General features: G+C 38.2%; 1 protein-coding gene and 3 non-coding genes across 4 annotated transcripts in view; 1 reads left to right on the top strand and 3 right to left on the bottom strand.

Annotated features, from left to right (window-relative positions):
* Nucleotides 1-27,316, top strand: part of LOC122566647 (zinc finger SWIM domain-containing protein 8 homolog) — a 108,979-nt gene that overhangs the window by 11,400 nt on the left and 70,263 nt on the right. The gene's annotated exons all lie outside the window — the stretch shown is intronic.
* Trnag-gcc lies at nucleotides 8,728-8,798 on the bottom strand. The gene has a single exon. It is a non-coding gene; the product is annotated as a tRNA-Gly (tRNA).
* On the bottom strand, nucleotides 11,283-11,353 carry Trnag-gcc. The gene has a single exon. It is a non-coding gene; the product is annotated as a tRNA-Gly (tRNA).
* Trnag-gcc lies at nucleotides 12,635-12,705 on the bottom strand. The gene has a single exon. It is a non-coding gene; the product is annotated as a tRNA-Gly (tRNA).

The following is a 27,316-nucleotide window of genomic DNA, read 5'->3' as shown; positions in this document are numbered from 1 at the left end:
ATAGACAATTTTCAATCTGTTCGTAAGATCATTTTTATATAGATCGTACTACGAGCTTCGTTTTAAACGCTGAGATTTGCATCGCCCGTATAAAAACTTCATTTTATGTTTATATGTCATCTGAATATGGTGCCGCTGTTTGAATTATTAATCACGACCTGAATCGAGTAATTGTCTTGTATTTGACGCTTGCAATACTTCATTTTCTTAGTATTTTCCATCGCTCAACATTCCTTTACACGTTTTGGAATCTGATATAATTGTAAATCTTTGTGCGATTTTACGCAAAATGAAGATAAATAAAAAACAAAATAACTTTATTTAATAATACTTCAACGAATTTCATAGCGTTTTTCCCCATGGAACTCTAGTTATACAAAGTTATATACAAATTTATATTACAACATTGAAATATATATTCTGCATATTATAGAAAAAGTCGACGAAATTATTAAATATTCTATTTTCTATTTCTTTATGTACGACTTATTCAAAATTTTCCCCATAATATCAAAATCCTTTGTATAGTTGAAATACTTAAAGAAACGATCCTGACTGAAGTGAAAAGAAGAAAACTGCATCACCGGTCTCGTAAAACCTTTCGTCCCCTTTCGTTTCGATGTTCGCGCTATGGTTACCATGAATTCATGGTGGATGTAAATTGCTGGCCGCGTCGAGAGAGAACGTTTGAACTTCTTGGCTCGACAGTGATTGATGTCGATTCTTGGAGACGTGTGTGCAAGCATTAACGTGTTTCAAGTCATCGAGCAACCCGGTTAATGAGATTCTACGGAGAAACGAGTCCATCGTTGTATTACCACATTTGCAACGCATTAACGATTCTTCCGTTTCTAAGAGACTCATTTGTTTGAGAAGGTCGCTATTCTCTGATATCGCGTCTGCATTGAGGTTCGAAGATTTCGACGTAAAAGGAGTACATTAAAAATCTTTTGAAATTTCAAATAACTATATTTAGAAGGGTTGAATCTGTTTCTTCGTTTGTTATGAATTTATGAAATTAATTATCTATAAATTTATAAAATTTATAAAACAAAGAAAAAGGAAAAAGAAAATTTTCGATGTTAAACTTAAAATCTTTTGGAATCTCAAAGTACTATATGAGCTGTTTCGAAGTCATATCGATCGACCAAGTTCGTAGATTGAAATGTTTTCAATGTTACAATTTTTAATGATTTGGAATTGGTGAGTAAATTTTGATTTTTTCGTGTGATTTTCCTGCAGTAATAAACTTACAGAAGTAAATAAATCTTTTCGAAAGTGTAGTTGACCAGTTTGACTTTTTAATTGATCGCATTAAACAGCGGTAAATTTGGTTCTTCTTAATTCTTCTCTGGATTTTGAAATGGTAGGTACCTTGGAAAAGAAGTTACCAGTAAGAAATATGTAGAATCTTCGAAATGGATGGAGGAAAATTGCGCACGATCCTAAAGGTACGAGAGCGTAATTCATGTTCGAACTATTCCAATCGTAGGAATAATTTCAAATCGAGTTTATGATGTGCCCTGACCAAGTCACGAGTCAGCCTTCGACCTCGCATGGGAAATTCTAGGGTTAAAGATCAAGACTCAGACAGCGTGGTCGCTGAGTTATCTGGAATTTAGCTTGTATTACCACCGGAGATTCCTTACTGCTTCGAATACGAGCCTCGTTAGCTTAGCACCAGTGAAACTCTGAAAATTTGTCCTCGTTATGTTCAACATCCCATTCGCTTCATTTCATATCGAATTTTAATAGTGTTACATCCAATCGGCCGACCTCAATTTTATTTTTACGTTTTATCAGATAGCTTTTTGTACTTAAATGTGGCAGTCTACGACACGTAGATTATGTCAACTAAGGATATCATTCGAGATTACACAGAGTCTCGTCTTAAATCACTCATAGTCATCGAAGGTCTTCTAAAAATCATTTAAGATTATACAATGTTGTTTAGGTTCTTTTAAAAGATTATTCAGTGTCGTGTAAGTTTTTTTCGAAGTGAATTATCATGATCGTTGTGTGTGCTACTTTTAAAGGAGATTGATTTTCGGAATAAAGAAGTTTGTGAAATAGGTATAAAGTAATTCAACGAGGATTAAGATCGGAGTAATAGTTTCCAATTAAGATAGCGCACTCTAAATCCTTGCTCGGGTATTATTTTCATGACAGTTTTCTTTCTTACGAGCTGGACCGGTAATCTTCCATCTAGATAATCTATTGAAATGAACGAAGAATTGAAAAGCCAGAGCAACGATCTCGAAGGTATTGTTCGAGGCGAATCCGTTCGTTAACGAGAATCCACCGCGCAGAAGTTTCACGCGATTCTGCTTATCGTCGATTGTAATCGCTCACGCCCGGAATATCGAGCCATAAATTCAATTAACCTGACGAGCTGTACGCTCGAATTGTCCTCTTGTGCGCGCATCTATCGAGCTAGCCGAAACTTCGTTACCCTTCATCGACGCGTACGTATCCTTGGGCGATGACATTTTAAACCACCGCGTGACCATGTTGCGAAATCAGTTCGAAACCTTGAATAACGCATATGAAATCTTCTCTTCATCCTATTCCCATTTTAAAAATAATTTTTACCAAAAATTCGTTTAACATACTTTTATTTTCCATCTTTCAATTGTATTTTTTATTCATCTGGTTGTCGACTCTTGCTTGTTTGAAATAATTTTCCGCAAAAATTCTTTCATTCTATTATAATCTTTTGTTTGTTTATTTGGTCGTCAATTCTCGCTTGTCAAAATTAATTTATATCAGCAATTCATTCCACCTATTGTATTTTATGCATTGTTCTTGAATTTCACTCTTTATTTATTTGGTTGTTGGTTCTTGATAGAATTTGCCTGACGATGAGATAACAAAATGGCGGCTTTTTACCGCATAGAGGGTCCTCAGGGACACCTAGAAGGAACCTTTTAAAAATGCACACAAAAGGGCGGAGAAGGTTGGCCAGTTGCCAAACGAGTAACTTACGATTCGGTTTAATAAAATTATCTTTACTTGAACTGTCCGTACCAAGAAAGTTATGTACTCTCTAAGGGAATCCACGAACCGAGATATATCCGTTACTGAGCGCGATTTTGTTCCGAGATTGATACCAAATGCTGTTTCCGATAACTTGAATTCGACCCTTGTCCTCCGGAGTGCTACTCCGTTTCTATTCGTCATAGAACATCAAAGCTACAAAGATAATCTTGGGATCGTCTTTTACCAGTGAAGTCATCAATAAACTAGCTCTTATTAGCGAAACATTACAAGTAATACACACAAGTAAGTTGTATACATTTAGTAACGATATCAACGAAAAAATTTAGTAAAAAAGAAAAATAAACCAGCAATGAGACAGGTACTTCATAGCGAAAAGAAAGGTGAAGAAGCTTTTTATAATATCTCATAGCACCATATACAATTTTCTATCTACTATATCATTGATACATCTTGTACCTTCTAAAAAAATAATTTAAAAAAGCTATACACGTTTGTTCGTTCATATCGTAGCATAATGTGTGGCTTATCCGTACTTCGAATGAAGGCAAATTGTACTATTTTGCGACGATTGATGGGCTGTCTTCACACGAAGGCGCCTACAATCCCGCATTATACATGTCGCTCTGTTTCTACCACATTTGTTGTATTCATACCCTTTAGATTGAAGTATTAAATTCAACTAGAATCAAACATAATATAAATTATTATAATCCAAGTTACTGTGCCACGCCAAATAAAGTTACTTAAAATTCTCAATGAGAATTGCTTGTAAATTGACGACCAAATAAAAAAAAAATTTGTTGTATTTGAAACCATCTTTTTCCATGAATCCGCGGGGTGCTACGAAACCACCATAAGGCCCCTCTATCACTGCGACCACCGGACATATACACGCGTCTATTACCAGGTAGAAAATTAGTATAGAACAATAGGAGCGTCTCCCCTACGTAATTGCCGTGCGGCTTGGCTGTTCGAGGGCGAGGGTCTCTCTCTTCTCTCTTTCGCTGCGTCCGTTCATCTAGTCGCCGAGACATTGTGATTATTGGTGTGTGTGTATATAGTGGCTCACGAGAGTATTCGAACACTATGGAAATTTTACCAATGGTATCATGACAATGTTAATAAAATTTCAAATGTTTTATATAAGATGTACACATGTATAAAAATTTTCTATGACAAACATTCAAATAATTTCGTAAGCTAATGTACGTGCGAGTGTACGCGCATACGTATTGCTGGTTGGACGATTTTATGTGGATTTGGTCGCGCACGTGTGCGTCATGTATGTAGTTATCCAGCCCTCTACCGTAATTACCAGGAGGCAACAGATGCGTGTACTTACTCTCGTTTCTGTTGCACGTTTCCAACTCAGCGAAAGCGGTTCTACGAACGTTTTCGCACGTGTCGCCGCGAGAGGCCGGTTCTTTCTGTCTTTTTCTTCGCTATTTTTCCACCCTTTTTTTATTTTATTCGTGCGATGAATAGTCACACGCGATTCCCTCGAGAATGTTGTATCTCTTTGGGGACTTTTTAGCAACTACGTACGCGAGATTGTTGACAGGAATCTGAAATGAGATTTGTACAATTGGTAGGCATTTGGTGTCACAGGAAGGGCATGGTTTGTTGTTGAGTTTTTTTTTGGTTCGTGAAGTTTGACACCCTGTTGTAACTTTCTAGGGACTTATTGATTTATCTATATTCATTATATGAGTAGCTCCCTTTGTTGCAGACAAAGATTGATATAAATGAACAAATAATTAACAATTAACAGATAATAGTAAATCACATACGATGCAGAAATAAATACAAATTACGTACAATGTTTCTGACATGTTTGTTAATCATTAGCAGCGATTCGCGAAAGAAGTCGAGTAGACGGGCGAGTGAATTGGCATGTTTGCAGGTATGATTGATATAGCTACTAAAGGCATAATTAGTACTGTACAGAGATGTGTATAATAATTGGAAACATGATCAATAATGTAAATTATAATGGTTCTTGTATCATAGTAATTGGACGACGTAAAGGGTACGATAAAATCTGAAATTTATAAGCAAATAATATTTCTTAACCGGCTTTATAGTTATTTAAGGTATATGGTAAATATTTTTGCTTATATCGTAATAGCCTCGGTTAACCGTGATTATCGGCTATCCTGTTCGTCTGGTTAGTAATTGTGTATATCACTAATGTATTTTCTGTCGATATTGACATGCCAGATATTGGAACAAATTGTTTCGTATTATGTTCCAAGTGTATTACAAACTCCTTTTAATGATTTATTTTCTTGTTACTTTTCTTGTTCACATGTATGTTCATGTGCTATGTGCGTATATTACAATCATACTATCGAATGAATTTTGAACAGTTTTACCGGTACCAACTGCGACTGTGCATTTCCAAATAATCTGAAGTCGAAACAACATAGCTGGTATCGTTAATTGCACATGGGGTCACGAAAGACACAGCATACATTATGCACGACCTTGCTGACGAAAGCGGCCCCATTTTTATCGCCCATTTATATCGGCGATTTCCGATGTTCTTGCCGAGGGACCGCCTCTGTTCCGCAATTTACGGATATTCCTATCGAATCCATGGGCCGAAATCGATCGGCAACGGGGCGCAAAACTGGAATATTGCGCAGCCCCGTGTGTACTACTACGTATGCACAATACCGCGATGCATTATGCACGAACTATATTAAAGCATGACGAGCGTGCCGCACGCGTTTCTGGCCTGTTTATTCAGCTAGGAGAAACACCAGAGGCAGCACAGGCGTGTTAGACGGGGAAAGAAATACTACCCGAGTCAGGAAAATCCATCGAACCGACGAAGAAAGTGCTAGTTGGTTATAGAGGACGGAGAGCAAACAGTAAAGGCTAGAAGAAACGATAGAAAAAGAGAAGTTGGAGGATGACGAGACGGAGAGAAAACAAAGAGAGATGCGGCGAAAAGCATGAGAGAGACAGACGTCGAGAGAACAACAGAGATGGCGTCCTATCGAAGTGGTGGTAGAGCAAATAGCAGCGGTATGGAACGGTGGAAAGGCGAGGGCGAGACAGAAAGAAAACAGACGGCTCTGGAAGAAGCATGGAACGAAGATTGAAAAGGGTAAGAACGATAGTGGATGTATAACGGCGAGGACACACGCGACCGAATGACAAATCGCTCGACGGTCAGAACTTTCGAGCTCTTTGTCCCCTGCTGGCTGGATGCGACTGAGAGCCTGAAAGCGAAAGAGAAGGGGAGCCTCTCGAAGGAGGAGGAGGATAGAAGGCGGAACGGTTGGAAACGTGACAGGGATGAAACGATAAAAACCAACGTGAAGGGGGGCGAACCTTGGTGGAATCGTGGCTTGATTTGGAATTGTATCCGGCTAGATCTGACGAGGTGACTGGATAGCTTGATGAGAGGCGGAAGAGGGAAATGGATAACGGAGAAAGAGGAATTCCTCTCTTTTCGCTTCTTTTGTCTGAGAGATTCGTTTTCGGAAATGAGCAATCGTTCTATCGATTCTTTATCTTTTTCTATTGTGTTTAGATATTTCTTTGGCTCTTTATCCATTCATGTGCTCCACAAATGCTTAGTTCTAGGAAAATTTATGGAACCTTTCAGTTTAAGAAAAATAAGGATCCACTTAAGGCCTACTTCATGCGTTGGTGGTTTAATAACACGTTTGATATTAGAAGTTCTAAAGATATAGGGTAAAGCGTCAAACAACCGCAAAGTGAATTTCGCGGTCAAAAGTGATGTACAGTTTGTATAACTAACATAATTGCTTGAGCCACGTGGATAGTTAGCAACTCTGAAATTGGGTATAACGCATAGTTGGAACTTTCGTTCCATACCTATCCTCTAATAGGTGGCCATTTATACTATCGAAGAATTTTGCTTTAACCTAAATCATATCATTATCTTAATCTTCAAGTTTAACATATGTAAAACAAATATATATATATATATATATATATATATATATATGTATAATCTAAAAAATATTGACAAGTTGTTTTTCTTTTTTGTTACAGGTGAGTGCTGCTAATGAATAATTCATCTAAATGCGAGAGGTACAAGTAACGTAAAAGAAACAAACTTACGCTTTGACATTTTGTCGAAGTCATTTACCTGTTATGTGCCACGTTCTCTACAAAAAGAGTAGAATGGTTAGCTTTTGAATTCAAGTGACATACCTATTGAAAAGTGCAATGTTTCATGAATACATTCGGTGAACAAACGAGGACAAGGAAAACGATGATTTAGTTCGATCGACTTTCGCGTCCAAATCCCGAAGGTCCTGAATCCTTTCAGGACGACCGAATGTTGAGCTACATAATAGTTTCCAAGCGAATTTCTACCAACAAACTACTTAATAGCTGTTGTTATAGTCCTAGTATGAAGTTTCTCGGAGTGTAGGGAGATACTGCAATCTTAGTCACCGCGTTGCGGAAGTTGCGCAAGTAAGAACAGAGTTTTCTCAAAAAATTTACCTTACAGAGTAATTTTGTTTACCTCTCAGAAACCTTAAGAAAGATAGTGCTTAAAATTCTAAAAAGGAAAAGAAAAGTAAAAGTTTACGAGAATTGTATTTATCGAGTAATTAGTATTTAAATTTTGTTTTATACTCGATTAGTTTCTTTTTTGAAGGAAAGTAGCTATATAACGAATACGAGAAAGAAGAGATTTTAACCTATAAGGAAAAGGAGAACAGTTGGTAAGGGTCAGGTAGGATCGATAGAATCTTAATGGTAGATTCTCACTTTCGTGCGAGGTATATCTAGAAAAGATGAAACGTAACAATAGTATAATCTGCAAGAACTATTCTCATGAGAGAAGATCGCGTGTGGTAACGATGGTAGAGCTATCCTCAGTTGATGTCGCCCGCGTTTAATTGCCGGAGCCTTGTAATCGCCTTTGAAAAGACGATACAGACCAACGTCGCGCGGTGGCGCCACAATCGTACCCTTACTTTCCGATACTTAGGATATTTTAGGCTTTCGGTCCACTGCCAATGTTCATCCAGTCATAAGAAAAGCGAGGAATTTATTTGCATTTTATTAATATTCCGAGAACAAAATCTACGAAAACATCGTTAATGTTCAAAGACATGATTCATAACTGACTCGATTGTTGGAATCAAACTGGCTAGGGAAAGAATTCCCGATCGTTCTACGGTATCCTGAGGATAATGATCGCTTTCCTGGCGGTGTGTCGTAATTTAAAGCGACGTTATTTTGCCCTCGTGCGATGGAGTTCCTCGCTGTCCTTACGGATTCTTGTCTTACCGGTTACAACAATCGGATAATAATTCTCCTTCGAGATTCTGCTCCATCCCACGTTCTCCTTCTTCCCTTGTCCTTGTTTGCGGAGGGAGTTAAGTGACGTAAGTGCATGGTGAGGAAATTTATCCTCGTTCCGATCGCATTAGTCCTCTACTCTTGGAAAAGTCCTGGTTATTTTGTTAGCTTTAAACCATTGTGAATTTATAACTTCAGATGCGTAGTAATAATGTGTACTAGCATCGATAATCCAGTGAAAGTACCGATGTATATGAAATAATCCTTACGTAGATATATTTTTCTTTTTTCTCTTTTTCTTTTTTGCAACTTTTAATGTTAAGAAATTCATCTACAATATATTTACTATATTTTCTATTAAAGTAGACATGTATGTAAATAGAAATTTCTTCTTAAAAAAAAAAGAAAAAGAAAAGTTAAAAAGTAATCTGCATCGGCCGGGAATCGAACCCGGGCCGCCCGCGTGGCAGGCGAGCATTCTACCACTGAACCACCGATGCTTCTGAAAGCTTTCTTTTCACTACTAAGTTTACAGCTGACAATCATATTAAAGGATTTAATTTCTTATCTATTTGAAATTATTTAATAGGTTTGATTAACACGATAATACGAATTGAATATTAAATAAATCGTTACACGAGTGATATTATATGAAATATGAAATGTCAAGTATTAGAGTTACGTGAAAATTTCACGCGTCGGACATAACACATCGGTCAATTACGGAATTCTGAGTAAATATTGTCAAAGAATATGCGTAGAGCGAGACAGTAACAAATCGCTGGTCAGGTTCGCGGATGACTTTGGTTCAGGGTCGGTCATTGCACTATTGTGGTCCGAGCATAACAAAGAAACTGAGTTGCAGGCTATAGCACAAATATGTCCGTCTTCTACATATGACTCATTATTTACTATCAAGTAATAGGCCATTCTTTTCGTAACAACGGCTTGTAAATAAAAATACACTTGTATTACTTGTAACTGCATAAATCAAAAATGTATATAATCTCGAAAATTACACTGATCTTACTTTTATCTTGAAATCAGTTAGAAGGATACAAATTAAACATCGAGATGAACAATATTTTATTGTCAGTCTATTAGCTTGTCTCATTTGGATTCCTAATTTAAAATAATAATTACTTTATTTGGATCCTTTATTAAAAGAGATGTATCGATTAATTTCTGTATAATAGGTACTACATATGCTGAAAATAAACTCTAATATTAAAGTCAAAATTGTCACATTTAAAATTGATTGATCTTTATTGACTTTCATAATTTCAAGAGTATATAGATATCTCTGATCGATAGATCGCCGGATAAGTTGACCGATTAAAAATTTAACACCTAATATCATGTAATTTACTTTTTAGAGTCAATAAACCGCAGTGTAGAAAAGACTAGAGCCTAGGGCAGTCGACTTCGACATCCGGTTTGTCGGACCAAAGTCAATGCACCTGGCCCTGCTCGTCGAACCGATCCCTAAAGTGCATCTTGCTTTTACGCAAGCGAGACCGCTTCTACCATCTCGCTCGCAATCCCTTTTTTCCCTCCTTTCTACCTGAGCTTACAGAGGACAAAAAGAACTCCTTCACCGTCGGGAATCGTCGACGTATAGCCATAACGGGCCGTGTCTCTGCTCCTGAGCTTACTATCTACTTTGAAAAAGTCGTGTATATTCGAAAGCCGTTGAAGAGTCGTGCGCTACTTGGCTTCGTGTGAGTGATTTTAACAGGGAAAGGTACTTCAACCGGTTAAACTGACATTTACTGACTCTCCCCGTGTAGAAGCGGCCTTGGCATCGTGTTTCTTTCGACTTGCTCTGTGTCGAGGTTATCACGATACTCAATTTCACCACGGCTCCATTGCACTCTCTGTCTTAGGGAAATTAGTATTTAGATTCATCGCTGAAATTGCACACGTTCCCGGCTATTCATAACGTTCAAAAGTTGCATAGTACAGCAGTTGCGTATTTCATTATAACCTATAACTGGTAGGGTAGAATTTATCAGGTTTCAACAATTTCGTAATTTTGTGATAATTTGGAAAATACTCATCGCAAAGTATTATATGGATGGCTGAGTATAAAATAGTGTACTGCTTCTGTTGTTATAGAAAATTCACAAAATCATAACTTATACCACCATGATTTTTAATATATATTATCCAGCATACTCGGGTCACATGATCAAATAAACAGCTCTTACGGAACAGTATGAATTTCTGACATTGTGTGTCAAGTTTTGACAGGTTTATGAAAATTTTGTAAAAAATTGAATCCTTTGGGGGAGTGCGAGCGGGGAAAAGATAAAGATAAAGATGTACGTATTGGAGGGGAAGGAACGTACTGCTAAAAAGCAGATAAAGGAAGAAGGGACAAGGTTTTAGTTCAGGTGACCCTAAGACACCACGAAGCTGGTGGTATCTCTTTGCGGAGTTCACGGCCGTCCTCTTTCAGGGACCTTAGGATCGATGCTGCAATGAGATTCAGAGAAGGGGAGGCGAACCGTGGCTGTAGACCCCACGTTTGTTTTCCTTGCCAAGTACGATATATAGTTCGGAAAGTCAATTAGTGAAAGATATACAATAATAACAATACAGTATAATTAATAAGATATAACAATATAAATAACGAGGAAATAATAATTATATTTTTTGAACAATTGAATGGGAATAAATATGAAGAATAGAATGTATAAATGTTAACAGATATTAGTTTCCTGTAAATTAATGTGAAAGTGATCAGTTTTTATTGTTATATAATTATATCAGCCGACAATAGAACGCGCCAGTTATTAATGCTCAGATGAGAATAGGGGAAGTAAGAGAAAGGCTTTACGTTACGTAACCTAGATTTCAGATGGTAGTTAAAAATAGAAGATATGTTTTGTTTAATTATTTTAAAAGATAATTTCGATGTGAAAATTGATATGCTGTAATGTATATTTGCGTTAAAAATAATATGTAAAATAAAAAAAGCTTGCATCGGCCGGGAATCGAACCCGGGCCGCCCGCGTGGCAGGCGAGCATTCTACCACTGAACCACCGATGCTTATATGAGTATAAAGATTTTGTAGAGTACAGATTTGCAGAGTACAGATTGCAGAGTATTTTTCTAAATTAAGAAATACATTAAAAATTTGATTTTTTCTATTTTATTACTTATGTAATATTCATTTTCACTTTCTCTCCAAATGTATGAAGAGACACGAAAAGAAATTCTTTCGAACTTTCTTAGTTTTTCCATTATTGATACGCTGATTTTTCACCAGATTAGAACGATGTATATCTATATCTAATGAGTGATTTGATTAACAATAGATAAACTATGATCTTTCAGTTTTACTTAGAAAATGAGAAAGGGTCTGTTAACGCTTAAATACTCGTCCTTGAAAACATTTCTTCTTTTTGTAAATTGAATATTGGTGTGTGTCCTAATAGACAATCCAAAGTTTATTCGTTTTCAAAAATATAGGTGGGATTCTGAGTGCCAGATGCCCCAATGAGTCTCAGGATATTCGTTCTGGTAGTCATATCTGTCGTTAAGTTTGCGGGGGTTCGTGGATCGTGCTCCCCTCTTCATATCATAGTGCTAGGAGCTTAGGGTGAAACAGGGGAGCAGGCACGTTGATGCGTACAGCACTTGCATATTCAAACGTATAAAGCGCGGCACATTATGCTTTCTGATTTTTGCACTATATTGGTGTATCATCGTTCGTACAATTAAGATTCTTTGATATCTAGCTGCAAAGAGCAAAAATGGTAACAGACTAAGACGCTGCTTTAACGAAGAATATAAAATTGTAACTTGCCAATTAAATTTTGATTCTCGATTTAGTTCTCGCGCCTTTTTGTCTCCTATAATTATCGGAAATAGTTTTTAAATTATTCGTCATTTATAATTGAAAAATGTACCATTATATATTGCATAATGGATTGTAAAATGTGCATAATTATGCATACGTATTGTGTACACCAAATAATTTAAAAGAATTCATTATCACAATTGTAGTTGGTACTATAACTCTAGACGACAGGATTGTGTGGTATAAGTATTGTTCGGTCGTATGGTCCACCCGCTCGATGGTTCAAGGTCGAATCCCGGGAGTTTGAATCCAGGCCTGTCCGCAGGCAGCTGAGTAATTGTATATCGTATATGTGTACATTGAGTCACCGATGCACATACGAGAATGGAGAGTTAAGCGAAGATGGGTTATTTTGGTTAAAAGAATATATTATCTTTTTAAATGAAAAATGATTTATCTACGAAGATCGATACGTTATAATATTTCTATATTGAAAAATATGTATAATAATAAAAAAAAAAGAACATTGCATCGGCCGGGAATCGAACCCGGGCCGCCCGCGTGGCAGGCGAGCATTCTACCACTGAACCACCGATGCTGTTGAGATACTGTCTTCTTATAGTAAGTTTTTCGGAATGTAGTGTCCTACATATTTTACTATTTTCAATATTATTACTTTATTTATTCTATCTAATTTATATTCAGTTCTACACAGATCTGTTATTAACGTGTTAATTAAAATAGATAAGTTTTCTGTTCATTTGAATTATTAATATCTCGTATTATCTATCTATCTATATTTTTAACTCATTATTTCATTTCTGGTCACCATGTATTATGTCACCTAACATTCCAATAATTAAAACCACTACTAAGAAAGTTTCTAACAAAAAGGTGAACAGAGTAAAACTAATATACTTTCTAACAACGACACTCATGAAAATTCTCCTAAAGCCATTCACCCTAACTCCATCTGACCCTAGTTATTCTTTTTTTTCCTCTTTCATTCCGCTTCGTTCGTCCAGCGTACCCTCGCTTTTCCTTTTTTTTTTCTTTTTCCGTACGTCTGCGATTACCGGACGATTCGGACGTTGTTATTTTTCTTTTCTACGAACGCGTCGACACGGCGGTTTGCTCCTGCTGGGCAAACGGACAACGCCATATACACACGCAACCGCGATAAAGGAACAAAAGTTTGTTAACCTCTTCGTATCGCGCAGGATCGTTAAAAACAGGCTATGCGACGTTGCACGGGGACGCGTCTACGTTTTTCGGAGGCTTTTTTTTTGCTCGTCGAACAGTGTCGCCAACGGTGGTCAGCTTTTTGGTAATAAATGAAAGCCGTCACGCTTCTTCCTTTTTTTATATTTCCTTTATTATTTTAATAGAGGAACATGGCTCGCGCGTTTATTGCATATTTGCTTTTTTAATCTTACAGCTGTCTTTGGATTGTTAAATTAATTTCGGTACGCTTGTACAGTGCTACCTGTTGTAAAACTGGAAAAGTAAATCATCTTTCTTCCAAGATTTGAATAGTATCTTGTTTTAGAATTTTTCTGCAACTTAAATTCTGATTGAACGTGAAGTATTAATTAAACGTTTTTAATTAATTAAATAAGGAACAAAATATTTTTAATTAAACCTTTCGACTTTTAAAAACCTTTCGATGATAGTACGATACAATTAAGTAAAAAGTGATACAAAAAACGTAACATTTTTAAGACAAATTATTTTAGGATCCTGTTTGCTCAATCTTTTAAAAACATCTGCTCGTTGGGACCAATTCAGTCTTTAAAATTTGACCCAGGTTGCAAAAAAAAAAAAAAAAGAAAGTCTGGCGCATTTTCATTTCAGGATGGGAAGCTAACCCATCGTCCGACGAGGAATCGGTTCGCAAATGGCTTCTGCAGTGTACTTCGACCGCACGGTCGATTTAAATGTTTTAAACGGAACAAAAAACCGGTCGTATTCAGACACAAGGCTTCTGAAATTCCAACTTCCGATCTACAACATTGGGAAGGCCCAGAATTTGATCTTTGATCTCGAAAGTCACTTATCGATTATTCGTCCACATTTTTCACCAGCGTTCCATTTAGTGTCTTGAAAATCTAATATCGCTCGGGCAAAACTATACTACGGATAATTTCGAACGCGGTGGAATTATTCGCGATTCTATTGCTATTCGAGTTTCACAGGGCTCGACGTAATTGCCGGCTCGACGAACAATGAAGAGGCTCGATTAAGCCGTCTTGTAATCCGATACAAAATTCATCGAATTTTCCATCGAGGAAGTTGGTCGCGCTATTAGTTCTGTCAGCAGAACGATTAAATATTTCTGGATTATTCGGGATTATTCCAGTCGATTAATCAGACGAGATTAATCGAAATAAATTGGTTTGCTATGTTCGTTTCAGATATATAGCTGAGTTCAAATATATAGCTCTATATAGAGAGTTATTATTATTATTATTAGAATGTAATAAACATGAAATATTTGTTTGAGTTAGACATCCGAGAGATTTAATAATAATTATTACGACAACACTCGAAATTCTATCAAAACTTTAAATGGAGATACAAAGTGCAGATATTAATTCCACAGTCCCAATAATCCTTCCAGAAACACGATCCCAGGTGACGAATAAACTCGGAACAGCCAGCTATCGATTCGTAAGATCTAACCAGCAGATGTAGCCAATACATGACCAGAGACTATCCTTCGTTCGCCCTAATTACATACATGGAATTTACGCCAGCGAGAGCCAGTTGTCATTACTAATGGCGAAGTAACTCGACCTCGTTGAAATTCACATCGTTCATATATAATAACTTTACGTGTTGCAATCGCGATAATCAGATTGAACATTCGCGAAAAGTAACCTTCGAACGGAGAAAGCAATTTTTAAATTAATTTTATTATCACTCAGAGATACAAATTTTTTTCATTCGGTTCATTATGTTGCTGCTATAGAATAAATATCCAACGACGGGTTCATTAATTTTATGTTTAACCCGTAATTGGTATATAATTATGTTATCATTGATCGATTAAAATAAATTTTTCTCCATCTGTGAGATTTTTTTTTTGCGATGTTCCAATTACACGGACGACTATTTTTTACGGAGGCAGAGCGCGATTTCGATGGAAGGTTTCGCGAAACGAGAGGTAGCTGGTCCGGAACTGTGGTACAAGTGTGGCGTTAGAAAATAATTGAACCATATGTTGTTGGCTCGTGTGCGCTATATACGTGCACAGCCATGCAGGAAACGAACAGTCCTCGTACGCTCCGACTGCTGTGAGGGCTGAAAAAGCGACGAATCGCAGATCGAACGGTAATCCGCCGGCTAATGGAATCAATTAAACGCGATCCTTCCCGGTTCCCACTTGTCCGTTCCAGTTTCTGCGCTTCTTGCATCGCGTGCCAGCGCAAACTACACGCGTTTCTAGATGAAATTGATAGGATTCTTATCGATAACATCAAGTTTTCTTTTTGTTACGATATAAAAACCTATGAGTAATATGAACAAAGGAATGTTGTGTACTTGTACAAAGCATAAAAATGGTTGAGTCGTGTGCTTTAGAAATACAGCACGTACATACAGAAGATGTAAAAAGGGAGATTTGTGTTCGTCGAGAAATATCAGACATTTCGTGTTTAGATTTTATCGAAGACTAGAGTTGAATCGAAAATACACGACAGACCTGTGAAAACTTGTAAATAATTGACAATCGGTATTCTTGAAATATTGAATTCAAGAGTGTGTCAGAAATTTATATAATATTGAATTTTAGAATCAAATAAAGAAAGAGACCTAGTAATGCATAGAATTGGATATGTCGCAGCGTATTGAACTTAAAAGATCTTCCTCGGTAAAAATATATCATCTATTTCTCCTCTACGGTGTTCAAACTGAAGTTAACAATCCATCCTTCATCGTATAATTTGCATTAACAAATTTTCTCCATTCATACGATACTTTTAACGGTATTGTTTATCGCCTGTAATTTAAACCGCTATTTTATTCGTCAGTTAGAGGAGGAAACGAAATTCTGAGGGAGAAAAACGACCGGTAATTTCCCTACTAGAGGCGTGCAGGCAACTGTTGGTAACAATTGCTGGTGTACCTATATCCCTCTATGAATAAATGATTGCCCTACGTTCGAACGTGAAAACTCTACTAGATCGATGGTGATGCAGGTGCGACGACTCTCACGGCATCGAGAATCGTCACCAGCCGCGTACTCTCGAGAGTTTTTTCACCGCTACGTCGGGAAAACGGCGAGAAAGTACGTGGCTAAAATAATAAACAACCTACCACCTCACCTTCGATCCTCTTCTGCGAGTTTTCGCTTCCGCGTTTCAACATGCAACGATAAGCCGTCCCGTTTTATCGTTTTCCTGCATTATATCGCTGCTTGGCTTTGATAGTGGCACGAATAAAAAGAATTTCAAATTTACTTTTATCGAATACAAAATCTACATTATGTTTCTATTCTTATCTTAAAACGGCATATTTATACGCGTTATGATCATTTATAATTCCATCAGTTTTGTGTCACGGAGCAATTATATTAAAATAAAGCCTGTATTTAGTATCTCGAAAACTGTAATTTTTAAAAAGCCTCTGTAGAATTGATATTTTTTAAGTTATGCTACTATCGATGTCAAGCAGCGATGTGAAAAGTTCTCGTCCATTTTCCTATGAAATTTTTGTCGATGAAGTAGCAGAATTACGAAAGGGATAATGTCTTTCGTTCATTTATATAAATGTTTTCTAATGTATTTATTCGCGTATTACTATATTTTTCTACTTATGTCATCGACAATGTTCCGCGATCATTTATTAAAAATGTATACTTTACCATTTAGTAGCTAGTTGTGTAAGTACACGAACCTATATTCAATCGAAAATACCAATACAAACGATCAATGAGATCATACTGCATTGTCAATATTTGTCTCCGATAATATACATTCGACGTAGTCAGGGATAAGTAAATTGAGGAAGAGGTATATCAACGGTGTACCTAAGAGAAACTAACGAAAGTGGAAGAATAAAGAGAATGCGTGGTGAAATAGATCTGCGAGAAAGCGTTTTTCCTTTTTCCGCGATATTTCGAGAACTTCATGACCCAAACTCCCACGGGACGAAAACACGCGGATTGGTATTAATCTTGGAACGTCATCCCCTCGATATTAATCCCGCCCCACGTTGTCAACGGATGCTGTTGATGAATTGCCACCGAGTAATTGGTTTTATTTATAAGAGAAGAGCTGCTTCAAGCTCTAGTTGCTCCTGTCCACCCACGATGTCCATTCAAAATAGTCATTTATTCGGATATAGGTCATTCTTAGCCAATGTAGGCTAATCCCGAAGCATTTGGACTAAAATATTGGGTTGTCAATACCATCTAATGGCAAAGTCCGCAATCATTTAGTTGCCAATCGAATAGTTAGGAATCTAAAACCAAACTCAAATTCAATCGTAAACTTCAACAAAATTTACATTCGATGAAATGTTTATTCGGCGAAATTTTTTCTGATGAAAGATAAATAAATGCGACGAAATTTCAATTTGACGCAGTATTCGATATCATGTAGGTGGATGCAATTGAAAAAGCGATCCCAATTTTTTCCCGGCTGTATAATCTCCGTTTTAATTTTTTCAGCGTAAGTTTTATACTTTGATCATTGTTCTAACGTTAATGGTTTTAAAGATAAAATTCTCTCCAAACAAGGCAAGCGAGGAAGAAGATATGAGATCAGGGCCGTCAAGTATTTAAACGTATCTTGTTTTGCTGCAGGCTCGTGTTATAAATCCTCCCATGGCTGATGTTTTTCGAGTAACAGCGGGTAATTCAGTTTTTCGTTGTTCTAAGTCGTCTGTCGTAATTAATCGTTCCCGAGACTGCGCTGATTGTAAACAAGGTAGCGGTGCTTTTTAGCCGGAAACCACGTTAAGTACGCAAAACAATCTCGTGAAACGGGATCATCTTCGATCGGTGAATGTTCAGGTAGAATCACATGACGTTCTAGCCTCTATAGAAACGAAGAGCATGTGTGTAGTCACTTTTAATCGAAACAGTCTGCCTCGTAACAGGGGCTCACTGACGTCAGACCACGTGAACCAAATTCGAAGTAGCAATGCAAGCCTACAGTCTACATATTTGACATAGTTTAAGGCTATCTAAGATCAATATGTTCGTAGATAAACCTTCTCGCGTTTGTACGACATCGTAAAATATACTGCGTCACGTAACTTAAAAATGTTCAATTTATCGGCAGATGGCAGATACGCGATACAATGGAGAAAAATTTGATTGGGAATGTGCAAAATCGAATAGTTAAACTTACTATTTTTCTAACAGTTTCATTTTATCGTATCTCGCTTGCAGTGTTTAAGCTTGATAAAAGATTCGATACTTCTCTTTGAACTACTCCGCTAGAAATCTTAAAAAGTCTAAAGGTCGCTGACGACAATAATTCCAACTTCGATAGTATCCATCAATCTAAAAAGGTGATATTTCGAAAGAACAGCCAAACACTTTCTTCGTCCATCGCATTAAAAAAACATTAGAAAAATTTTCTTCAGACCAGATTTTATCCAATAATACCTTTTGCCAGTGCAGATTAGCCTTTCTGATGGATTTTATTCGAAAGATCGCCATTTTGGAAGAGCCATCGATCGTTGCCTTAACCTGTTGAAACACGTAGCTAGGACGAGTTAATTCGGCCTGGAAGGCGCCATTGTTTGCTGCACTTTCGCCTGTAGAATCGAACGAGACCTGCTGTTGGATATTCGTCCATATGAGACGATCCGTTCCGACCTACAGCAATAACAATGGTAACGACCGAGGCGTGAATCGGCCACGCTCGACAAGATTACAACACCGCCAACGAGGACGGCAGGTGCCTTTCCCCTCGTACAATCAGCCTTCTCGTAAATTTTACCACACAAATGCCTCTTTATCCCTTTATCAACCTGACAACTATTCGCAAACGTGAAACGTGAACTCGTAAAGAGGAGAATCGTAACACACGGCTGCTAAGCTTTTCGTCTATTAGAAGGTCGAGGTCAGGTCTGGGTTATTCTCGATCACTTTAGCCTAGGCCGATGTTATCGTCCCGGATGAAAAGTGGGCCAAGTGTAGCTTTAACGCGAGATATAAATGGCTCCGGGTTCCTGCGTGACCGAGATCTTGGGTATTTGGATGGAAATAACAGGAATGCTAGAGGACTATGATGGTAACGGAAGATCTCGTGAAGTCTCGTGTTTTGATACGGACTTTTAATGTCCTTAAAGTATTATTTGGGAAACTTATTATATGGAGAATTTTTATCGTAAGTCCAAGCTAATTCTATGTAATCTAACGGATTATACGTTTGCGTGTTCAAGTTTGACCTTTCTATTGTTCTATGCTTTCAAAGAAATTCATAGAATTCCGGGATATCTAACAACGTTCCTGCTATATTATACAACTGTTCGTTAAGTCAGTTCTTTGAAACTTTTCCCAGGAAAAATAAAAGTATTGGAGAAAAAGGTCGAGGTTGAAATTTTGCTCCAGTCCAGTTGCATGAACTTGGGTTAACCCAGTTCGCCTACTAAAGAGCCATTTCCGCATTGGAGTTCGTTAAGTTGTCTAAGAAAACTTCATTTTGCAATACGAAGAACCTTATCTTTCTAATCTCTTCAGGAAATCAATCTTCCTTAAAAACCCGCGATAATTTCTTATACGGTGCTAAATTTCGATTCTTTCCTTCGAAAATGATGACATAATAGCATCACACTTTTCCATTAGCGTCCATTATCTCGTCTAAGAAAATTCCATTTTATGATGCTAGGAATTTCTTAAGAAAATCAATCTTCTTTAAAAATTTGTCGTAATTTCTTAAAAATTGCTGCGAAATTTCGATACTTTTTTTTCGAACAACGTGACTTAATGGCACCTACGTAAATTTGCAAATATTACAGCGCCGATTCCCGGAAAACAGGCGAGTTTGTTAAACTTAACGTCTTCGCTCCTCCGCGAGGGCTCGGTTCGCGTGAATTTACAAATTTGTCTTATGTTTTTAAGCGGCATTACGTGCTGTCGCTCGTCTTACGATACACCAGTGGCCGTAGACCAAGGAAAACCGGAATACGAGCGAGGCATAAATTTTAAGAGCTGTTTGCCGGCCAGACTCCGCCGGGAAATAAAAATATTTTAATTATGGTGCTGGCGAGAGGCGGAGGAGAGGCATTTGCTTGTTTCCACCGAGTGTTGCATGTTACGTTGTTTGTTGAAATGCCAGACGTGGATATTTACGACCTCGTCCGCTCCTCTTGCAACTACGAACTTTGCAAAGCTTTGCCGGAATCTCGAAAAGAAGTTTGCAAACAACTTTGTAAATAATGGCCCCTGTAATAACTGAACACATTACGATGCAATTTTTATTCGTTATGAAATTTGAGACGGAAATTTTGATTTAGTGGACACACATGCTGTGCAAATGTCGTGATATTCTTTTAAAATACAAATTATTTTAATTTAAACGACCGTATTTATTTTTTAACTCGAATATAATGGAACTTTTGCTGCGTTAGAATATCATAAGTAAACTGTGGATATTACGAATTTGTATTTTTACTAATAAAAGAACGTTAAACGCGTACATTAATGAAATTAATTAAAATTAGTAAAATATTTTCCATTATTGAATCACATTTACGATAAATGTATACGTTCACTTCAAATCGATTACTACAAAGTATAGAAACAGAGGTTAATTTCGTGCAATAAATATCATAATTATTTTACGTCGCATTCTGTTGCATCGTATAAACTCTATTAAATCCTACAGAAGGTCGATTCAACCACGTAACGTTTTTGCACAAGGGAAAATAAAAGGGACATTTATTTACGGTGATGTTGTTTCGTAAGCGAAGCGATCGGGAGAGCAGAAGCAGGTGCGCTGCATCGCAACATTTATTTTCGAGAAAAAGAGGTCATACTCCAGGTGTTTGATCGCCGTTGACGATCGAATAATGGACAGTTGGGATAAAAAAAGACAAGTTGCGAAAGTATCGCGCACATTGTCGAGTTGCACTGATGACAAATACAGCGTGACTGTTGTCGGTGACTCATGGCGACTGTCTAACTTTGAACGGGGTCAGGAGTCTCGAATCGTTGACTCCAGGCCACGGCATCCATTTATACCGGCGTGGCAGTCCCACAAATTAGTCTTTGAAATACCATAGAATCTCGATAACGGTATTATAAATTATTTTGATCGATCGGGGACATAAGTGACCGAAAAACATTTTCAGTAGTCGATATAGCTGCCATTATTCTCCATAACAGCGATCATTCAGTATAGAAGCAAAATCGATACCATTTATTTTAAGCTCTATAATTCTTCTACTAGAATTTTAGCTGGTTACAAGTAATACGTGGATGTTCATGTACGTATAGCCATCTATATTTTTGCGAATATTGTTAAAGAAAATGGAACTTTAAATGAGTGGTACTTGGTATTTACAGTCTATCTATGTGTATCGAAATTGATTCGGAAAATAATTGCAATAAACAACCTTGGTATCGCAACACTGATACAACAGTAGCACAGTGATAAGCAAAGGAAATAAGATTTAAAGAATATTCGTGCAGATATTAAGATCTTCCTGTTTCGTCACAAAGTGGTATTAGAACAAATTCAATAAAAATGAACTTCTTTTCTAAAAGCGATCTTCAATTTTCGTTATATATTCATTGTACTCCGCCAAGGGACGCGTACATTTTCCATGAAACCCATCAAAACGAAACACCATCCTCGAGATGAAGGTCGAAGACACGATTGACAACGGCAGATCGAATCTCATTTTGAAGTATCATCGCACAGAGGAAACAAAGAACAGTCGTAGGAGGGGGCGGTTGCCGCGGAAAATTGGAAACCGAGCACACTCGACGATCCTATGTAAATACACAGGCTACTCTCGTTTCACGATCGTGGAAACCAGTTGCATCGGTCTTCAACGGAACAAGGGAGGAGGAAGAGTATCGTGTCCCGTTCCTCATTCCCGCTGTTTGTCCGTGGGAGAACATTCGCCGGTTTATCTGACGGAGTACGAGAGTGGCGACGGAATTTCTCGCTAGATATCGTCGTTTCGTCCTCGACGATCCAACCCGAACGTCTGAAAATTCTCCCTGAAGAGGCGAGCATGGTCGGTCTTATTTTTCCATGGAACACATACGAGACCGTTTCCCAGCGAAACGTATGAGATTCCAGTGTCCTGTGTCAATAGCAATCTTCCGCTTTTGCTTGAAAAAGAAGACCGAAAGAGACGCAGGATGTCGCGAAGTCGCGAGGAAATACGGGAAGCCTGTAGCCCCGTGGACACCAAGACGCGGCTTCTCGCTTTTTCGTCTCGTTCCTCGAGCAAAACAGCACGAACGGAGGCTGGTTGTGGCCATGTCGGTCCGCTTTTGTGCCGCTGAAACCACCATCTGTTCGGCGTGCCTTTGCCATTTTGCAAACAACCACCACCTGTGCACACGATCGCCATCCTCTGTGTGCACCGCGTTTATTGGTGCCAGGAATCTTGCGGCCTCGAGATTCGATTGCTTCTGTTAATCGACTGTAGCCGAAAAGACGATGCGGTGGCTTGGCGATTGGGGGTTGTTGATGTGGTAGTTGGCTCGGCTGGTTGACGATGAATTTAAGGTAGGGTTGATACGTTGGGAGCCTGGCTTAAACGGTTCTATGGATGGGTGGCTTTTCTTTGAGATATTTTAAGGCATTGCTAACTGAATCGATTGAAGTCAGAGCGATGGAATTTCCACGTAACGTTCGAAGATTTTGAGAATAGGTTTGTTCCAGATCTACCGTGTGATACAAGCTTCGTCACGCGAATCTCACATTTTTTGTTTCGGATCGATACATGACGTTATAAGAAGTGGGCGGTGTTTCTGTGTACCAGTTTCTCTAGAGAAGCAATATGACGTAAGAGAAAAACTGGTGAGGGGCGTATAAGAAAATGTGTCGAAGGTATGACTAAGGGCCAGTTACAAGGCTACAGAGCAGTTAGAAAAATGACTCGTCGCGGTGAGCTGGCATTTGCAATAAATCGCGACGAGCTGGTATTTGATATAATTGGTCGGACAGATTTTTGCATTTTACTTTTTTGTAATTGCATTGTTAACACTTTCATAGGTAATTTCTCTGTAATTATTTTTATATAACTATGTAGGGTAGTTTGACATTTCTAGTGTCAATATAAAATAATCGAACAATGTCGGAGCTAGTTCAAGGACATGTGGTAGCTAGTCGCTGAATTTCCATTTGGGGAAATCGCGGTCGCATTTGATTCATAAGTAATTCCTTGCGCCAGATAATCGAAGAATACCGAATACAGTGATGAACTTTCAAGGATTTTCCTGAATCACTCCGTTTCCGTAAGGAGCGTTTCCTTGGAATTACGAAGTGTACTCAGGGTCCCATCATACCGAGTCGTGGTAATGCGTTTATCCGTAAAAACTCGCCGCGTCTTCCTTTCATCTATGAAAAAGCCCAAGCCACTAGTCGTGGCTGCTTTTCATTTGCAAATTACAACGGTAGAGTGAAAATAAAATACCTGCTTCCTGAACATTTCTTAATTTCATTATTAAAATACTCAAACGTGATATTCCGATTTAAATTCTCGTGTTTCTCGAGTCTCGACGAGTTTGCAACGTCAATGTTATCTCAATATTCCAATTGATCATATCGGTATCTCACGAATATCCCAATTTGTAAAGATTTCATTTAAAATTTTGTACGAAACCGATTCGTAGAAAATCCGAGAAGGTAAAATGTCGCGGTCCAGGTAGACGAGGTACAAGCGATGGGAAGAATAAGTTTCGAATAGAATACATTGGACTTCTCGAGCAACGTTCAAAGATGTCTCTTCCGGTTTACGATCGTCTTTACGGAGTCCCACGGTTCGCAGTCACGGTGATTTGGATTTCTCGTGAGTCACCGGCTGCTTCGTTTTCCAGCAGACACCGCGCTACCGCTTCCTGTTTTTGCATTTACATTTTACGGTTTGCTCGCCTGCGAGCACGCGACTATAGAGGGAAAGAGCATTCACGTTTTTCACGAGCGAGCGAAACGTGAGCTGTAGCGGTGTTCCTCGAAACGAGACGCGACGAGACGGAAAGGTCCGATTCGTTTTATCTTACTTTTCCTGTGTGGTAACATTCTCGTGATACGAACGAAGCTTTTTCTCTACCTTAAAAGGTATAATTTCGACTAACAGCCATTGATCGAAATATGACGTTACAGAAAATTAAAATATGAGCCATAATGGTACTAGATTAAAGTTTTGTGCGATAAATAAGAAACGTCAGGAATCTTTACGTTTCTCATCGAATCCTAGAATCTACGAATACCGTCAGTTTAGAATCCTGTTACCTTAGACGACTCTTTAGTAAAAAAATTTTCGAAGAAATAACAAAATTAGTAGAAAATTCGATATAGATATATTTGAAAAAGCGAGTGATTAAGGACAGAGATAGGCTGAATCCAAAAATGGCAGATCGATGCAATCGAGCGTAGTGAGAGGCAACGAGGCAGAAAGAACGTAGTGAACGTCCAGTGGTTGTTTAACGAATGCATTAAAGGATGAAAAATTGGGGATTATTTAACAAAACAGCGTTCGAGAAACAGAGAATTTTCAGTCGTACGTATAGCTTGTTTCGTATACGGTTGCACATTGTTTCCTTCGAGGCAGCGATATCAAATTTTTTGTTCATATTTTATAAGTCGTTGAAGCTGCTCGTATAACAGAGGGATGATTTCCTTGCTGAATTTCCCAGGGGGTGAAGGGAGCCTCCTCTCTTCTGCCTCTAAATTGAAAAGCATATCAATTTCTGCATAGTCGAATAGCTTTTGAGCTCAACGACGCGCGTATTCTTTCCTCTTGGTTTCCTTTTCCGAATGCATTTTGGGAAAAGATTGAAAAAGGTTCTTATGGATTAAGCGTAACGAGATACTGTGCCTAGAGCTAGCTCGAAGTCAATTTACTTACCGAAACTGCTGCCAGAACGTATATTCTGATTTTTTTTAAAGGAATTTTTAAAAGGAATGTCATTTGTCACTTCGATCACTAATCAAGCAAGTTTTACAAATTTTTCAAGATTAAATGACAAATTCAGCTGTTCGAATTTGCACGATCAACTAGCTCAAAATTGAATACGTATACGATAGAAGCAAATCATGACGTACAGCGTTAGCCAGAATGAAGTTTAAACCTGCTACTATTTAGTTATCAGTAATTTTTGCCCTTGTTCTCTTTTACCAAATTGATAACAGGCATCTGTTCTAGTTTCTACATTACGTATTATCCATTCGTTGCTTTCGCCAATTACAATGTCATTTTACAAGAAATTACAATGTTCCTTCATACGTGTTCGATTATGTTCGCGGGGAGACTCGTCGACAAGATAAATAATATAATAAATTGTCGTCTCGATTAGTAACGACACCACGAATCAGCCGATTCCCTATCTCGATTGCGATGATAGGGATACTTGGATAGAATTTGACACAGGCTTTTCAAGTCTAAATATAGCTATACGCTTCACAAAGAACACCTTCGAAGATTGAATGTGCGGGTGAATGTGTACACTGGACGGTGTCGTTTTACCGTATGTCTTGCGGTGATGCGTATGAAAAAGATGAAAATTTGAGATGGCCGTGCCTAGAACATTGGACAAGTCAATTACAATCTTCGGTAAAGATAGCGATCATCTCTGCTAAGTGGTCGGAAAGACTGGTAGGAAAAGCTGAGAACTGACCGTCCCCAAGCTGAAGGTCAGGAGCAGGTGCTCAGCATAGCCTCGAGTAACGGTTCTTTGGGGATCATTGTTGGTCCGAGTGAATACGTTAAGGAAAGAAAGTGCGGGTAAAGAAATAAAACTGGAAAGAGATACACGGCATCTTTGGAAAAGAAACGACAATTCTTGGAAGGTTAAAAGGCTTTTTAAAAGATCGAAAGCCTTCAAACTTGCTTCCATTTGTCACTGCATTGTGTACAATTTGAAACCCCGCCTGATTCTCGAATTATCTATATGTAAACATCGAATCTGTATTCATTTCGAAGCAGTTCAACATCAGAATGTAAACGATTTCTTGTAGAACACCCCAAGTTTCTTAAAACCTCCAGTACCTTTTCGTATCTCCAGTTCCTTACAGTCGTCCCACGAAAATTGTTCGTTGCTCGTCAAGTACCTTTTGCCTACAACCTTTTGCCTTTAGCCCTGGATTCTGGTCATTATCCCTGTTTTCATCTAGACGTATCAGCTTAATTTGACAAGGGAAGGGCGGAGTACGCGCGAGCAAATACGAAAGCGCGTCGAGTTCGCGACGTAGAGGGACGACGAGCGTACTGGAAACGGGAGAGGAAATGGCCCATTCGACAGAACTCAAAAGGAATTCGATTGTGTCCGAACAATGCGTTCCATTCCGGTGGAACGGTTGCTATCTGGATACGCGTGAAACCGAGAAATCTTGCCACCATTGTTCTCCAACTTTAATGGTGACAAATAACGCGAACTTAAAAAAGCCCTTCCTATTATTTCTTTTTTCTTTTCTTTTCTCTTTTCTCTTTTCTTTTCTTCAGAATGCAATATTAGAGCGTAGGAGTCGTCGATCGAAAGTAAACGTCGCCCGTGACACGAGCGGAAACGCAACCGCGCGTGGATTTTACTCGAGAGGAGAAAGTTTCGTGGCGTTCTTACGAGTTCCGTGATCAACGAGCGGAAAACGGAAATGGAAAGTTCTGCTGTTAAATGAAGTACTGGTTGGGGGCTGCCACGCGAGCAGTTAACGAAAATGTCTTCTTCATCGATCATGCTTTTGGCGTTTCTTGCTCTCCAACGTGCTACTTTGAGAGCTTTCAATGGAGATGCAATAGTGTGCCTGACAAGGGAAAGGAATTTCCGCGGAATTAATTTCGCTTTAAGGAGGATTCGATATTTGTTCAAATATGGTGAATTTCGTGAATTTCTTATGAATCAATATTTGTTATCGATTATTATCTTCGATAGAACCGATTCTAATTTTAGTGCATTACGTGTTCCTTACGAAAGTATCGTTTGATCCTCGAATGATCGATATTAAAAATACTATATTATGTTCTACGATATCGTGACGTAAAAAAAACAGAGACTCGAGACAAATGGTTTAATA

The sequence above is a fragment of the Bombus pyrosoma genome, linkage group LG4 (assembly GCF_014825855.1).
Source record: "Bombus pyrosoma isolate SC7728 linkage group LG4, ASM1482585v1, whole genome shotgun sequence".
Lineage (NCBI taxonomy): Eukaryota > Metazoa > Arthropoda > Insecta > Hymenoptera > Apidae > Bombus > Bombus pyrosoma.
Note: the sequence above shows the minus strand (reverse complement) of the source record. Positions and strands in the feature narration are given on the sequence as shown.